Below are 15428 nucleotides of genomic sequence, written 5' to 3' on the forward strand. Positions count from 1 at the left end.
AGATAAGACGTGAATAAAAGTGTAAAAAAAAGTTCTTAGAAAATATAAAAAGATTTTATTATAAATATAAATCTATCTATCTATATTCTGATTTTGTTCATGTACAGATTGTTGTTTTGTGTTTATGTTTTGATTTGTAGAAAAGTTAACGGCGTTTTGTGTTTGTTTTGTTTTTTCTTTTTGAAATAGTTAGTTCTGTTGTTGTTAAATAATATGCCGAAAGTGGTTGGAAAAAGACAATTTAATAAATTAAAAAGAAAAGAGGAAAATAAAAATTTATTTAATCTCTTGAAGGCAACAGAAAATAGTCCCGAAGAAATTCCAAATATCGAAATTGTTTCTAATTTTGAGAATTCAGAACTAATTACATCTAGTTCTGAATTCTCAAAATTAGCTGTTGATAAAAACGGGACATTAAGAGAAAATATACGGGAATGGTATATAAAATATAGCCCATCTGTGGCAAGTACATCAGCCATTTTACATATTTTAAATAGTGTACATTCAGAAATACCATTGAGTGTAGAATCCCATGAAGAAAGGGTTTCATATAAGCAATACTGTAATAGCTTCACATCAGCTATGACTTCACGTCTTCTGGAAAAGCATTAGGGAAGAGCTTTTTGTAAACAATGAAAGAAGTAATGCCATAGAAACATGAAATAAGTGCTTACTTATAGCTGTTACTCACAGCTGAATGAAATCAGTGAAAACACGCTTCATTTTTTAAAAAGTAATGCTTCCAAGTGGGAATTCGCTATATAAAAATCATGCCTTATCGAAGCAGGTTTGTAAGGGAGAAAATAGCTTCGTTCCCTTACAAACTTGCTTGCATGTAAGCTCCAATTTTTACTGGGATGTTTTCGAACATGAAAATATGATGCCAATTATCTAGCGTCGACATTGTGCATGACTATTGCGACCGAACATTGTCTAAGGTATTCTTATTGATCCTTGTGAAATTATTACGAAAAGTACTTAGTTAGTTAGTTAGTTAGTTAGTTAGTTAGTTAGTTAGTTAGTTAGTTAGTTAGTTAGTTAGTTAGTTAGTTAGTTAGTTAGTTAGTTAGTTAGTTAGTTAGTTAGTTAGTTAGTTAGTTAGTTAGTTAGTTAGTTAGTTAGTTAGTTAGTTAGTTAGTTAGTTAGTTAGTTAGTTAGTTAGTTAGTTAGTTAGTTAGTTAGTTAGTTAGTTAGTTAGTTAGTTAGTTAGTTAGTTAGTTAGTTAGTTAGTTAGTTAGTTAGTTAGTTAGTTAGTTAGTTAGTTAGTTAGTTAGTTAGTTAGTTAGTTAGTTAGTTAGTTAGTTAGTTAGTTAGTTAGTTAGTTAGTTAGTTAGTTAGTTAGTTAGTTAGTTAGTTAGTTAGTTAGTTAGTTAGTTAGTTAGTTAGTTAGTTAGTTAGTTAGTTAGTTAGTTAGTTAGTTAGTTAGTTAGTTAGTTAGTTAGTTAGTTAGTTAGTTAGTTAGAATGCAAAGACCGTATAAACATTAAAGGCCTTCACAAGACAACAATAATGCGACGATTTGCTACAAAATTTCGTGTGCTTACGATGTTGCACACGATATTTTTTTAACAAATTGTCGCATTATTGTTGTCTTGTGTAGGCCTTTAACAAACATGAAGCACATAAAAACCATTTATTTAAACTTTAACCAACACTATATAATTAACGTTGTTAAATTGTATAAATACAAATTTCATAAGTATGCAAAATTGTATGTTTAATTTTAAAAAATACATACTTTGCAACAATTAAAATTCAATAAATTTTAAAATTCGTCTTAATAGACAAACACAAGAAGTTTCTAAAACTTGGATTGGTTTTCAAATGCAGAAAAAGATCGAGATAGAGGGACAGACAGACAGACAGACGGACAACAAAGTTGAGTTGCAACAATACAAGTTTAAAATAGTTTTTGTTTCGGTTTCATTTAATTTCAATTTTTTGTTGTTCTTGTTGTTGGTTCTTCTTTTTAAAAACAACTCAAATGAATAATTACAGCAACACCTGTTTCCACATCTTATTAGCATATAAATGAAATTGAAATAGTTTTCTAAACATCAAACAACGTCACACAACAACCATCCAACCAACCATATTTTCCAACTCATCCCCCCATCCATCCATCAATCTATTCATTTAACTTTGTTGCTAAGTACGAGAGTAAGCAACCAACCAACAGACCCTACTTGGAGCACAAGTACGTACCAATGCCGTGTTCATACTCATTTCATTTTCCATTATGAAAAAATAAAATGCTGAAACAGGAGAAAAAAATGTTTTTTGTACTTTTTCAGAAATGGATTCTCGACTGGCTTGGTGTGTAGTGTCGGATGGAAGATAATAAACATACGTTCTGCTGCTCCCATTCAAATTCGTTTTCGTACAGAGTTTAAAGTACAAGTAGTACTCCTAGTCAAGTACTTATGACGTCGGCGACTGACAATGGATGGATGATGTTGATGACGATGATGATGACTGGTGGTGATGTTCATGTTGATGTTGTTGTTCATGTGATATTGTTTGGTGGTGTTGATGAAGATGAGATGCCAAAGGGTTTAAATAAAATGTACCATATTAACATGCTTTGTTATAGCTTTTGTTATTGTTATTGTTGATTTTTGTTGTTTTGTTTGAGTATGCAAAGTACCTATTTCCCCTTTTTGCCTCTAAACTTCTTCAACTTTTACTTGTTTATAATTCACAGAGCAAGTCATATACATTTTTAGTCAAAAAAAAAAAAACATATCTAAATTAAAATGAAAACAAACAATCCATACAGTGTAAGTTGTTAATATTCGCAATAATGCAGCTTATTTTTCATCATAAAAACTAATGATAAAACATTTTACCGCTTGCAACAAGTGGTTGGTTATTTCATTGGACGGGAGAGGAATATTGACACAATATGTAAATCGATTTTTTGTTATCAATATTAAATCGGGATCTTAGTTTCTTTCACAATTTTAGTAGAGTAATTATTAGTTATATTATGGAATTGACTTCAATTGTACAAACTAAATTTTCTAACTTAATGGTTACTAAACTAATTGGCAGAAAATCCAGCAGCAAACGAAATCTTCTGAATTCTAAACATCATTTTTTAATAATGTCCAGACATTACTGTGGCCTAATTTTACTATCTTAATAGAGAATGTTGCATGCTACATATTAGACCAATAGTTCATGCACTATATCATAAGAGTTAAAGCGACATGTGTTATTATTCCTATAGGTTGGCTTATAATTACTGGGTACGGAATCCAAAACATTTTGATACTCTGTGGAGGGCACCGTTGATTCTTGACAAAAAATCAATCTGAAGATGTATTTCTGACTTTTTCTCTTTTCTTTTCATATGGCATCCGTTTGAAGAAAGTTACTTATTAATCATATTAATTTTATATGTTGGGAAAAGGTAAAAATTGGAGGGATTACAGAGGGAAGAAGTCGTAGTGCTTTACGTGAACACCTGCCAGCTGATTAGACATGGTTTTGACGGTCCATGTAGAAGCATTTTGCTCCAGTACTCTCTGACCATTGTTGCTTCTTTTCCTAACTTTCGAGATGCTAAAACATTACTTCCGTTTACAACCACGCGACACACTCATTGATAAAAACATCCGACACACCCACTCCGTAGTAAGGTCGGCAAACCCCTTAACACCAACTGATTTTCCAACGCTTAATCTCACAGCCACTCCTCTGCGGGGTATCTGTTGTCTCGTCAACAGTACCGAACTTATTCAGAATTATAGACTTTACCGTGCAACATTCTCTTCCCGAATTTGGATTTAAATCACAGACACCATGTACACCCCGAAAGGAACCTCAACCAAATAACCAGGACATTAAGGTACTGGTAGCACCTCCTTTCCACGGGATTGAAATAACACCAAGTTGAGGGTCTTTTATTAAGATAACTCTTGAAGGTTTATGAGTTCATTATCTCGAGAATAAGGAAGGAATAAAAAACGGGACACTTAAACATAAAGCGGTATTTACACGATAGGCAGCAAAAGGTTCAGAGCATGTCCATCGAATCTATAGAAGATTTTCTATTTATAAAGATAACTGTAATGTTGTACAGTTACTCACGAGAGATCGATATTTCCATATAAATGTATTGATATACTACTCAATTGATTGGCTATTAGTCACCTTTTTATATTAAAAATAATTCCAATGGAATGAAGTTAGTATGAAATATTTTATGAGACACTGTTTGAAAAATAAATGTTAATGAAGTCTAAAACTAAATATTGTATCTATCCTTGTATAGAAACTACTAGGATAATAAAGTTGATATTCATGGCAATTATTTAAATGGTGTTTCGTCTCAAAAGACTCATACAAATGCACGTACCAGTAACTTTAAAACAGTGTTGCTCAAACACATACTACCATAGAGTACCATAGTTTTATTTGTGTTGGTAAAGCAGCAGAGAACATAATTCAATTCTAAATAAAAGTATACTAATAAAATGACTATAAACTATAAAGTATATGCTAACTGTCAAATGTTTATTATGGATTTTGACAGCCAGCGTATATCAAAGTCTATATATAAAAAACTATCAACTGTTCTCTCATGTTCTCCTACATTAATTCGGCTTTCTCAAAATTTTGTTGTTGTATTTCTGTGTGTATTTTAAAAACGTCGCGTACAGACCTTGCTTCGACAAGTGCTGATCAGCAACTGATTTGATTTTGTTTTTCAAGTTGAGAGCAAACCCACTGATATTGCTCATTATAAAAAGAAGAAGAATTAAACCTATAGTGTATGTGTATCAACTTAGCGTCAGCAGAATTTTCTTACCCTATCACGCGTGCTATGTAATGGCAATCTTGCGCTCCTCTGCTTTAAAACTACGAAAATAATAACAATAAAAAATATATTGAAAAAAATTAAAATGAAAGACAAAAAGATGACAAGATGATATCGTATCCTTTGAGTTGGCACTTCATCAACAAAACCTTTTGATATGGTTGTTAATTGAGTTTGGGCCTACAAGCAAAACTTAACAACAACAATAATAATGATAACAGGAATATAATCGTCATTATCATCAACATCTTCATCTTTTTCATATACAACAATGACAATAGGAGAGCATAAACAAAAAACACCAACAATAACAAACCATTTATTTGACTTGACAGGTGTGATGGCCTTTTGTTTGCAACGTCTACATAAATACATACATACATACATCCTGCGTGTGTTTGTGTGTGTTTTTGTTGTATTATGTACATAAATTATTATTTTTTCTGTTTCAATTTATCAAAATCATCATCATCATCAACAACAACATCATCATCATCTGATGTTGTTGCTACCATTGATGTTGCCATGCTGCATTCATTGCTTGTTTGTTGCTGTTGTTGTTTTTGCTTTCTTTATCTCCATAAAAAGCCATTTTGTTAAATAAGACTCAAAGGATTGATTGTATCATCTCAATTTCCTTAATTTATTTATTGAGTGCCTGGGGAGTAATAACGTAAGAAAATTATGTCCTTTGTGGAAAATCAAAATAAACATAAATAAAAAACAAAAACAACAAGTAAAGAAATAATTTAACGCGGTTCAATCAACAGAAATTTGCAATCATAAAACCAACGCCTGACCGCACACAAAAAAGGTCTACTCCACGCACAGACACGTTTTCAATTGTGACTGTGCTGCCATTGTCGCCCGTTGTCACGACAATATTTTATTTGAAAATTTGATAAGAACGTTTTTTATTTATTTCATTTTATTACTTTTTATTGATTACTCTTACTTGTAGGAGACGACAAACACTTTCGTACTTGAAAATTAAAAATTTTATTACTTATTTTTCCGCTATAAACAAAGACATATTTTATATTTTCATTTGCGGCAATGGAAATTAATAACGTTTTTTTTTTATTTTTTAACAAATTATAATTTTGTTTTAATATAGAAAAATCGTTATAAAGTTTTTTTCACTGATTTCAGGGACGCAATTGGCAATATTTTTTGGGATATGAAATTGTGAAACTTTTACTCCTTTCATAAGTTGGTAAAGTGTTATTAGGTAAGTCAGTCAAAATATTAAAATTCTATATTTGTAAAATGGGATTTGATAAAATCACGAACTTTTAAATGTTTTCTTTTTTTAAGATGTTTTTCCGTTTTAAAATTTTTCTTTTATGTACAAAAATCTGCTTTGAAATATCATACTTTTTGAAAATTTTTCAACAAATGTTCTTTTAAAGTATTAAAGGAAGACGCTTTTGTAAAATTTCTTCAATAGAAATATTTTAAAAAACTAAAGCAATTTAAATTTATCACATACATAAGTACATATTTATGCGAAATTAACTTCTGACTTGTTTGTTTTTAAAACTGTTCAAACATTTCTAGAAATGCAAGAAAAATATTAATTTATATAATTTGCAACAAGTATGAAATGTGAATACAAACAACTTTTGCTACTTGGATGTTGCCACATTAAAAAACATACATACAAACTCATATGTATGTATATATACTAGGGATGACAATCGGGACTGATATTTATTTTAGTAGAATAGAAACTAACTTTTGAGCAAAAGCTTCTTATATCTTTTAAATATAAAATATTACCCATGATATCCAAATTTACAGTGGTTTCCAAATTTACAATTTTATGAAACCTAATATTTAGATAGTATGCGTAATGAGGATCCACACGAGGCTAAATAGAGCACCTGTACTACACCTATGTAGTCATAAGACCATCCGTCTTGAGCTGAATATCGGATATATGGTTTTTAATGGTCAGTAGAGATATACTGCAGAATGGGTTTCTATCAATTATAGCCATAGTAATTCCACCTTTTGCCAAGGTACTAGCAATATTATTTTTAGTTATATCCCGTGTTCTCTAACCCAAATAAGGGAATTATCATCTTGCCATCTTATTGGCAAATTGACTTCCATTATAGATTCTAAAACACCCATTAGATATCCGATTATTGCCCCTTTTATACCCTACACCACCTTAGTGGGGATGGTATATTGGGTATCTTCGGAGAAGTGCTTTTGTTTTATACTGTCCTTAAATACCCTGATGAATTTTGAAATGATCGGGCTTCTTCTGATCGTAGCCCCCATACAAAGCACAGCTTTAAAAGAGAATTTATTGTCCACAATTCACTTAAAAAGAGAAGTGCCGCAATGAAACTCAATATAAATAAATTTTTTGTAACCGTAAATTCGGTCTCCAAATTTTATGAGGATCGACTTATATGAAGGCTTCCCCCAAGCATATTTCAGAAAAATATTTTTTTTAACAATAAATTGCAAAAATATATCGGAGGCGAGGTATAAATCAACTTAAATGATTTATTATGAAAACTAAATCACATTTTACTCTCATAACTGGTTTAGGGGGTTATATGGTCGTCCTCGCCCGCCTATAATTTCTTACTATGCCTATTTATTGCCCTTTTTATTTTTGATATTTCAGCTTGTAAGTTAGTAGAATCATCTTAAGTCCAATCTTAATCTTTTAAAATTCTCTTATTTAATACTTTATAATGTATAAAATAGCGGGAAAACACTTAAAAATTCAGGATTTTAAAATCCCGAAATTTCCCGGGATTTTATTTTTTAAAATCCCGGTTTTCGGTACTTTCAAATCCCGAAAATACCGGGATTTTCGGGAATCGGGAATTCCCGTTTGGCATCCCTAATATATACATACATATATACGAATTTAAAGGCATTCCTCTATTATATTGTTTATATTACCAGACTTTATAGATTTTCTGAGATCTTGGCCATTATTATCCACTATGGCTCACTTTTTATGCCAAATTAATTTTGAAAAATGGTACAATTTGAGTGTACTATTCGGAATGCATTTATTGCAGTGAAATTTCTGCAATGATGATGATGATGTTAGAGGGTGCTAAAGACAAAGAAAATTTAAGTCAAATATGTTTATGTCTATTCGCTTATTATCTTGTTTTTTAAAACTATTAAATGAAATATTCCAAAAATATTATAATTATAACATGCCTAAATAGTCATAGCATTATCCCAGACCATCAATTCGGTATACGGAACAGTTGAACAAGTTAACCGAATGACTGTAGAGATAAGAAAATCTTTTAAAAAAAAGGTACTGTTCGGCAATATTTCCATATATTGCCCAGTCATTTGACTAGGTTTGGCATAGAGGTCTAATACATAAGTTTAAATGCCTACAACCATCTAGTACACATGCCTAGTCCTATTCAATAAATTCTACAAGAAAAGCAGAAAAATTTCATAAGTCTCCAAAGGCACTATATCATTGAAACAAGTTAGAGTGCTATATTCGGCTGAGCCGAATCTTAAATACCCTCCACCAGCTACTTTTATTTGATCAAATATTTGTGGAAATAAGTTGTCTCATATTTTTGATGGAAAAACCTCACGATTTAAATAGCACAAATCAATTGTAACATTGCAAGATTTATTAAACATTTTCTTTTAAATTTTTATAGCGCCCTAAATGTTTTAGCGATATTTAATAATTTGCAGGCATGCATGTGTGTAAAAGATTTAAGGAAATTTAAGTATATTGTACACAAATTGTTTATACTAAACAAATTTTAATAAAGATGATGCAACTAGTTAAATACGGTTAAAGTGTTTTTCGGGAAGGGACCTAGTATGGGAGCTGTGACTAATTATAGACCGATCGTAAAAAGTTCTTACAGTAACAATTTTGTATATAAAAGCTATATTTAGTCAAATTCTGTATCTATATCGTTATTTGGTAATAAGTAATGTGTGTTTAAGTAATTTTCGGGGACCTTGTATGGGAGCTTTGACCAATTATGAACCGATCTTGAAACAAATCTTGAAATACAAAACAAATACAAATTGAATACAAATTTGTGAATTTTGTAAGGATATCATTATATGGTAATGAGTAATATACGTTTATGTGATTTTCGGAAGGGGACCCTGTATGGGAGCTAGGACTAATAAATAATCGATCGTAAAAAAATTACAGTATCATTTCGGTATATAAAAGTAATATTTGCGCCAAATTTTGTATCAATAGCATTATTTGGTAATGAGTAATGTGTGTTTAAGAGATTTTCTGAATAAGGCCTTGTATGCATGCTATGACCAATTATGGACCGATCGTAAACAAATTTCACAGTAACAAAGGCAAAATTTCTAATTTCTGTATCTATATCGTGATTTGGTAATGCGTAATGTACATTTAAGTGATATTCGTAAGGGTATCTTGTATAGTAGCTATGATTAAATATGGACCAATCGGAAAAAGAAATTCACAGTAACATTTCTCAGGATAAAAGCATGCCAAATTTTATATGGATATCATTACATTGTATAAAAGTAATATTTGTGCCAAATTTTGTATGGATATCAATGTTTGGTAATGAAGTATATGCATTTATGTGTTTTTCTGAAGGAACCTTGTATGGGAGCTATGTGGACCTGGACTGATCGGAATAAAATTTTACGTAAAATTTTTTATGGGAGATATGATCAAATATGGAATGGATATCATTATTTGATAATGAGTTATGTACGTTTAAATAATTTTATGAAGGGGACCTTGACCAATTTTGGACCGATCAAGAATTTTTTTCTCTAGATGAATTCTACTCATATAAAACTTTAACTTGTAAAATTTTGTGAAGATGTCGACATTCAAAAGGAAGTTATTAACAATAAACTCATTTTCCGGGAATCTGTACATTTGTATGGGAGGTATATGAAATTGTGGACCAATTCCACCAATTTTCAACAGAAATAAAGCTATTGTATAAAAACAAATATATGATGATTTTCATGGAGTTATATTGCACAGTTTTTGTGAAAATGACATTAGAATATGTAAAAAAAACTTAATTTTTTCGGAGTTTTTTTTTCAAATTTTGATTCATAACTTTTTCCGAGGTGAATCGATTTTGCTCATTTTCAATACCAAACTGGATATTAATAAATATTTTGGGTGAATTTCGTTAATTTCATTGCTTCGCGTTAACGTGAGAATGTTTTATACAGACAGACAGACGGACATAGCTAGATCGGCTCAGAATTTCATAAGGTCCAAGAATATATATACTTCGTTGGGTCTCAGATGAATATTTCTGGGTGTAACCCATGGAATGACAAAGTTATATATACCCTCTATCACCACTGATGGTGGTGGAGGGTATAAAAATGAGAAATCAGAGAAGAAAACAGCGTATAAAGATTTTAAAAATATTGAAAAGAAGTTATTACGTTTTGTAGCTTCCACTTTAAAATTTCTAAGCCTTGACTACAAAGTCATCCTGCATAAGATAGGTTTAACACCAATCTGGACATATGGAATTTAATTGTGGGAAATAGCTAGCAATACCAGTATATATCTTATACAGGTAGCCCAAATCAGAAATTTTAAAATCATGACGGGAGCTTTATGGTATATAAGAAATTATAACCTTCACAACTGGTCAAGGATGAATTTGAAAAATCACGTGAAGCGTAAGGGTCAAAATTACATTCTCATCCAAATTCTCTTTCAATGAACGCATAACTGATCAAGGATACGTAGAGCTGTTTTAGCACTTATTTGAGAATAATTTATTGAAATTAATTCCCCCTTAAAGATAAGTAATTGTTTTTAGTTTTAAGATTTATTTGGATTTGATGTACTATACATCCTCCTATCAATCTAATCTAACCTAACCTTTAAGATTTAACTACTTATTGTAAGGCCTAAAAAAGGATGCTGAAACAATAACTAGATTTTTGGTGTCATTATAAATATCGGTGTGTGTTATATGGGAAATTTTCTTTTTATTTTAGATTTTAAGAAATCAACCTTAGACATTAGAGTTTTCTTTGAAGTAATATCTTAAAAATCAAATGTAAATGAATTTTTATTCACAAGGCTTTTAAAGAATAAGTCCACCAAAAATTTATGGTCAACATTGGTTCCATGTTGTAGTAATAAACACTGAGGCTGGCTTACAACTGAGGGGGTCAGTTTTGATAATAAAGACAGCATACATTTGTTAAAGGACTATAGTCCATATTTAATTGTTGTGCCAAATATAACTAAAGAATTGCGATTGCCTCTCATGGACTTTTGGATTACTAATTCATTTGAATATTGAAATGAAAAAGAAATTAAACACCAATCGGTAGCTGACGATGAAGCTTATACCAAAATCGATAAGCCGTTCGGATAAGTGCAATTTTGCATTAAATGGAATAAAAATAGTTCGCTCGTGTGAATGAAATTTATTTAGTATGTTCATATACATACATAGATTTTCATTTTACCGATTCTTATATTACTTATTTATATAAATTTGGGAATGGAAGCAGCGGAATTGTTGAGTTATAGAGGGTTATAACTCTACAATTCCGAATTTGAAATTTTCTATAAATTCGAATAGCAGCACAAACATGTATAATAAAATGCGTAAAAAAGAAGTAATTTCAAGTTTGAAGAGGTTGAAAAAACTCTTAAAAATCAAATTTATCCAAGAATATTTAAAATAATTAAGGTAATTTAATTTTTATTTTTGGTCCTTTGTTGTAGGGTTATATCCACGCATATATTTTTGAGTTCCAGGTCAAAATGTCATTTTGGGAATATTTTTAAACTTTTAACTTTAAACTGCTATAACTTTGGCGGCTTTTGCTAAAATTTATTCATGTGAAGATAATTGTACTTCCAAGATGTCACACAATGTTCATACAAAGTATCGTTGATGTGCTATTAAAAACAGTATATACATATGTACATAAGTATATGAATAATCTGAATCCTTATAGATATCGGAATTACAAAAATGAAATCATCTGGCACCTCTGAATTGCTATCATGCCATTTATTGAGACTTTCTACCGCATTTGCCATAAAATACTGTAGCCGTGCTACATGCCACATAGTGTGAATGTGTGATAGTTGCAAACCATGTAGTATTGCAGGCTACACGAATAACAACCAGGCGTCTGTTTGTGGTGGCGCACGGTCGTTGTGGTGTTGCTGAAATACAAAAGCAAGTTAAGTGCAAAGTGTTTATGGCAAAAATAGCAAAGGTAAGTGAATTTTTTTCCATGGCAATCTTAGAATAAGAACAAAAAAGAAGCAACGGATAAAAAAACAGGAAATGAATATAAAAAGGAGAGAAGCGGAAGAAACACAACGGACCACAACCAAATAAAAGTGAGTCAGCTAGAATTTCAGAAATTGTTGCTGCATTGTTCTATTTCGTTAATTTTTTTTTTGTTTCAGTTTGCAATTTCGTTTTCATTTTTATTGTTATTGCTGCTTCTGTAGTTGATGTTGTTGCTGTTGTTGTATTCGAGTTAGTGATATTTGTTGTTTTACAAAACGTTCTGTGGTCGGTCATACAACAGATGTTTTGACTGCTAGAGCGAGGTGTAAGTCGTTGTTCGTAACAACAATTGTTGCTGCTCCTGCTGCAGCTGTTGTTCTTCGAATTGTAGTAATTGTAGCATCATGAATGTGTTGTACAGACCATTGCAAATATACTCGGTACACATTCATTTGTATGTTTGCATGTTTGCAACAGTGATACTTCTAACATTGCAATTGCTGTAAATACAAACGTTGTGTGGTAGTTGTAACGACCTGGTAAAAATGACTTAAACACAGGGTGAAAATACAAAAATTGCTGTACTTAAACGTTACTAGAATAGAAAATGTATTTCTGTATTCTTTTTGTTGGTTTTTATCGTTTAAAAAATACCAAAATGTACAATGCACAACAATATGTACTTAATTTCAGGTCGTAAGTTGATTTTGTTCTTTTTGTGATTTTTTTTCTGGTTTTTCTATTTTAGCTTTATTTCAACATACACACATACATACATACTAGTTTTAATTTTGCACAAACTTAAAAACATTTTCCAATACTACAGTTAAAAATACTGCTGACCATTTCATTTAAATTTAACATTTTAAAACGTCGAATGCCTAATTTTTAATTATGTCCAAAACTGAGATTTTACAGATTTAATTAAATGAAAAACAAGTGATCTCTATTAACAATAACATCTTAAGTGGTAGTTACCATTAAACATAGTAATTGGGTTAGATTGATAGGAGGAAAAAATACAAATCGTAATTGGGTTAGATTGATAGGAGGAAAAAATACAAATCGTAAATGTAAAAAACTGATATCGCTCCCAAGAAGCTCGAAGAAAGCCTGGTAAGGCTTTTTTCATATTTATCTGAAACCTTTCGTCTAATTTTGTATAGAAAGTTTTCAGAAGAGCAAAAAAAAAAAAAAAAATATTTATCTGTATTTTGTTCTACCGCGTTGTTTTACGAAAATATGTCTTCGTGTCTCTTTTAAAAAATTACTGATTTTTAGCGCGATTCAAAAAACTCCGCATATGACTTTTTGGAGAACAGTTTTTATATTGAAATATCTTTGATTTTCTATGCACATATTTGAAGATTTCTCTCGAAATTTGCGTTTAGGAACTTTAAGGGCTATATTTGATCTAGAGTGATACCATATAGGGAATGTTAGCAATATTTCCATTACTTCGGCAATATTTACTTTTTTAAACGTAATCTATTCAAATTAGTGGACAAATTAAGCAAAATGAAGAATTTAAGAAGGTAAAATAATAACTGGTTTAGAGCATCATCTCGACAATCTAAATAAAGAACGAATCTTATTAGATAGTGGAAGTCAAAGTATTAAATTTTTTCTAAGGAATACAATTTCCAATATTTTGGTGTGCTTTAAACAAGAAGTTCAAATAGAAATATTAATGAAAATATCAAAAAGTGAGAAAGCATTATTTAAAGTGTTATATTTAACTACCTTGAATAAAATAATATTACAGTGATGTTATGATTTAAAGGCCTTATTCAAATAAAAGGTTTATAAAATAAAATTTGTATGAACATATAAACCTTTTATAAAATATTTTTTTTTTTTAATAAGGGGGTAAATCAATATATGTAATTAAAACAAGTAAGAGTGCTATATTCGGCTATGCAATAAAATTTTAATGTATTTCGTTATAGCAATAGCAAAACATGATTAACAACAACAACGCTAAATGAAATAAACATACAACAAAAAAAAAAAAAAAAACAAGTAAGAAAGTATAGTCGGGCGTGGCCGACCATATGATACCCTACACCAGTTATGAATATTAAATGTGATTTATTTTTCATAATAAAGCATTTATCTTCAATATTCCCTTGTTCCGATACATTTAAGCAATTTATGGATGAAAAACTAATTTTCTGAAAGAGGCTTTATATGGGTGCTAGAGGCAAATATGGACCAAGCCCAATAAAATTTTGTGAATATATTTATATTTATATAATATTTTATTGTGCTGAATTTCATCGCGATATTTGTGTTTATAAATTAATTTGGGACATTCAAGTAATTTTCTGAAGGGGACTTTGTATGGGAGCTAGGGCCAAATGGGGCCCGATCTTTATGAAATTTGGCAGGGTCATCAAGACTTCTATAAAACTTAGTTGTGCCGTATTTTATCGATATATCTGTATATTTAACATAATTATGAGCTCAGAAGCCCTTTTCGGGGGGTTCTGTTCTATGGGGGATAGGTGAAATAATGGAGCGATTTTAACCATTTTCAATAGGCTTCGTCCTTGAGTCAAATAAAACGTGCGTGCCAAATTTCATCCAATTATCTTGAAAATTGCGACCTGTACCTTGCGCACAAGGTTTACATGGACAGCCAGCCAGCCAGACGGACGGACGGACATAGCTTAATCGACTCAGAACGATTCTAAGCCGATTGGAATATTTTAAGGTGGGTCTAGGACGAATACTTTTGTATGTTACAAACATCAGCACAAATCCAATATACCCTCCCCACTAAAGTGGTGTAGGGTATAAATACACCAGTAAGTAAAACCAACAGACATCCAAACATACGAAACGAAATACACAAAAAAACAAAAACAATATTCACAAGGCAATGAAACAACATACGAAACGAAATACTCACAAAAAGCAAAAACAAAATACACAACGCAAAGAAAACAACAGACATCCAAACATACGAAACTGAATGCACCAAGAAACAAAAACAGGGTTTAATATTTAGTTTTTTTTTAGTTTTATTTTTTTAAATGTCGACTGAACTGAAGAAAGTTCAAGTATTTATTTTTCCCTCACAAGCTAATTGAAGTCAGTCAACTGTGTCAACGCACTGCTGCAATAACTTGCAAGTGGTTTTGTTTTTCTTCAGCAGCCAAACTCACAAGCAGCGGCCATGTTAAATTTTTCAACTCAGCCGAACTGAACACAACGACTGAACAGTAAAAACAGTTTTGCGTGTGCTGCTTACGTATTGCTTAGTTCTTGGTTTCGTTTTCTTACTAAAGGCCCAACTATAATGTGCATAAGCTTGTTTAAGGTAATGTAAC

This window comes from Lucilia sericata, unplaced genomic scaffold (assembly GCF_015586225.1).
Source record: "Lucilia sericata isolate MDLA Ls3-8-SP2 unplaced genomic scaffold, ASM1558622v1 Contig000003F_arrow, whole genome shotgun sequence".
Lineage (NCBI taxonomy): Eukaryota > Metazoa > Arthropoda > Insecta > Diptera > Calliphoridae > Lucilia > Lucilia sericata.